Consider the following 2,299-nt stretch of genomic DNA (forward strand, 5'->3'; position numbering starts at 1 on the left):
TATTTCCTGTCTGAGTTTATATCGCTGATTTTCTATTCACGTTACATTTTCAGTTTGATACAACAAAAGGTGAAGTTGGTTTTGCGCCTTTTCTTTGTTTTCACAAGTTAAACCTTTTTTTAACCCGAATTAATGAATTTTAGCAGTGTGATGAGAAATGAGGACGCTGCTGATGTGATACAGAGGTGGCCGGGCTCTGATATTTAGTAGATGGGAAGTGAGACGAAGAGAAGTTTGAGGAGACTTCAGCAGCCAGGACGCCGGATTCTCTATTTATTGTACAGCGCTGTGTAATATGTTGGCGCTATATAAATCCTTTTTATTATTAATAATAATAATAATAATAATAATAATTCTCTTCTTAGTGGGGTTTTCTTTTTATTTTTATATTTTTTACATTATTTTCACATAAAAATATTAATAAATCTAAGTGTCTCTTGTAAGAATATTTCACATGTAATATAGTGCAGGAAGGAGGTCTGTGCAGACAGTGATGGATTTTTGATCCAATATATGAAAACTTCATTTAAACTTTATAAATTACCCTTGGGCTGAGAGAAAACACAAATTATCAAAACATCATTAGTTACATACATGTAGTGTAAGTACCCAAATGTGACCCAATATCAGCCCCTTGTACAGCAGAGATGGAATCTGAGCGTACGAAGCAGCACAGAAGCCAATCAATTCATGTTTTGTTGATTGGGGGAGATAGAACTATTGGGAGATGAACTCATCACCATGCATTTATAGACTTGGGGCAGGTCCAGAACAACCTGGGCTTAATGGATATGGAATGTATGATACAGGCTTTTAGACTGAGGGCATCTAGTGGCAGAAATAAGTACTGCAGAGGATCTCTCTGGACTGAGGGTAAATATTGCAGCAGCAGCAACAAAAGGCTATTTTATTGTATCTTATTCATATTGTTATTTGTGTCTGGTGTTTTGCTTTAATGTTTTAATATAATTTCAAAAATATTTTTAAATGTAGAGTTTTCTGCCATAAAGCTCTTCCTGTTATAAGGTGACAATGCTCTGACACTCTCTGCCAATTTTGTTTCTTTGTGTCACCATCTCAAACAGATCTACTAGAGAATCTATTACATGTTGCCACTTCAACACACATTACATAGCCATGAAGTTGCAGGAGATCACCAGCATGGAAAAGTAACTAAGAAAAAAACTTTTTAAGATTCCATTCAATATTTTTGGGCCACCAGTCCAGCAATGGCGCTCCAGGAACCCTCCGTGACATTGCAGCACCCACAAGCGAGTGCACAGGGCGTTTGCTTCGGAAAATGCGCAGACCGCATGGTCTCCCCCTCCGTATGTTCCAGAAGGAATCTGACATTTTTCTGTTTTTGCCAAAGTCGCCCCAAGTTTTGTACCCAAGCGCAGGCTGTGTGTGGGAAAATGTTGGTAGCGCATAGTAAATGAGTGTGTGTTGGCAGGGTAATGGCGCAGGATCTCATGTGGCTTCGCACAGCTGCAAAAATGCATTTCAATTAGGTCAAATGCGCATTCTGAGCCGTGTTTACTTTATTATTAACTGTTACTGAAACATATCGCAGGGTGAAGCTGCGAGGAGTGCGGAGTGAGGCTTCGTCTACGACAGACTGCATGGAAATGTGCCGAATGCATCCAACACCTGTGTGGGCCCCTCTGGCGTTCAGGTCCCCTTTGTGACCACATGGGGGGGCCACTGGGATGTGGGGGTCACTGACAGTCTATAGACTTATTTATTATTATCTTTAATCCTGACCTGAGCACTGCACAGAAAACAAAGCACTGTGACCACCTGAGATAATCATATCAATATTATCCATATGAAGCTTCACTCCGCAGCGTCACCCCTTCTCTGCCGCTGCCACCATATACATGCACCAAAATCCATATATATCCGGGCAGATATGCCATACACGTCATCTGAAGTGCAGATATCACATCCAGGTGATATCAGGGAGGGGTGGGGTAAAATTAATTTAATATGAAATCTTACATAACAGATTGCAAGCTCTTCGGGACAGAGTCCTCTCCTCCTCCTGTGTCACTGTCTGTATCTGTCTGTCATTTGCAGCCCCTATTTGATGTACAGCGCTGCCTAATATGTTGGCGCTATATAAATCCTGTTTTTTTAATAATAATAAATTAATAATAATAATAATAATACTTGTCTTGTGGGACCTCCTTCCAGTCTGTCTGCATCAGCAAAATTTTATTCATTGAGATCCCTGAAATAAAGAAAAATTTGCTTGAAGAAAACATCTGACATTTGTTATCTTTGTTTAGTTTATGGC

This window comes from Pyxicephalus adspersus, chromosome Z (genome assembly GCF_032062135.1).
Source record: "Pyxicephalus adspersus chromosome Z, UCB_Pads_2.0, whole genome shotgun sequence".
In the NCBI taxonomy this organism is placed as follows: Eukaryota; Metazoa; Chordata; class Amphibia; order Anura; family Pyxicephalidae; genus Pyxicephalus; species Pyxicephalus adspersus.